Source organism: Balaenoptera physalus (assembly GCF_965194825.1).
Source record: "Balaenoptera physalus genome assembly, chromosome: X".
NCBI lineage: Eukaryota > Metazoa > Chordata > Mammalia > Artiodactyla > Balaenopteridae > Balaenoptera > Balaenoptera physalus.
Genome location: NC_138903.1, coordinates 60,009,597 through 60,010,794, shown reverse-complemented (window position 1 = coordinate 60,010,794; position 1,198 = coordinate 60,009,597).

The window sequence follows — 1,198 nt, the reverse complement described above, 5'->3', positions numbered from 1 at the left end:
TGCCAAAGTGTGCGGTACTGGGGAAGATGGATCGAAATTGGAGTAATTGAACAAGAGATTAGTTGGGAGGTATTGTAGTAGTCCAGGCAAAAGCTGCTGAGGGCCTGAAGCGGCTGAGAGGGAGCGGGTGGAAAGGAGGGGAAGGATTTGACGCATGTTACACAGGGAGAATTGACGGAACTTGGTGACTGTTTTAGGTGGAGGTCAAGGAAAGAGAAGAAAGACCGGCTGACCGATGACAATAATAATGATCAATAGTTGAGCGGCTCCTTCATGCCAGCTGTTGTGCAAAGCGCTTTATGTCCCTCATCTAACTCTCACAATAACCCTTTTGCTAGATGGGGACACTAAGGCTCAAGAAAGTCAAGGAACTCACGCCAAGTCGTGAACTCATTCACTCGGGCTCCAGAGACCACGCCCTAAACTCCGTGCTCTGCTGCTTTCTGGGGAGTTGAGGGACTTGGGTTTTCTCAGTGAAGGAATTCGGCAGCTCAGTGAGGACACCAGATTCCCTCCCAGCTCATGCTCTCCCCTCTCCTGGGTATGTGAGAAGGTGGCAGTGGTGGAGGGCTCTGTCTGTCCCCTCTCCTGTGCTCCCCAAGCGCCTTCCTGCCTGGGATAGGAAGATGGGCCTGGTGAGGCAGAGTGCGAGAGATGAGGCTGGGAGACTAGAAGCAAAGGCCGTGACGAAGGTGAAAAACTGCTAATCCCCAGGCCACGTGGGGCCTGCAGACATATTTAGTCCACACAGAGGTATGTGGGATTTTTTTTAGACTTGAGCCAACATTTTGAAATTAGAGGCTTCACGTAAAAACCTCGAGTCCTGATGTCCCTTGAAGAATGAGAAGACCTGGCAATGCTGGGCCCACATTCCCACAAGTCAACCCTGGGCTTGAGCTGCCCCTGTAGACACCCACACCCTGCACTTGTCACCACTTCCAGCCTTGGCGTCCATACTTCAGCCCAGCCCAGCACACTTCCTTCACTCACACTTATCTGCCTGATCCCTGCAGGGGGTTGAGTTTGGACTTCCTTCTCTAGAATGGCCTACTACAGAGTTCCCCCTTTCTTTCTGAGACTTGAGCCAACAAGCGGTGGCACAGAGGTTCAGCGTCCTCTGGTCCCACCTCCTCCCCAAGCCATAGACTTTTTCCTTGGGCAATTTTTGACGCCACAGAACAAAACCATGAAGGGAAGG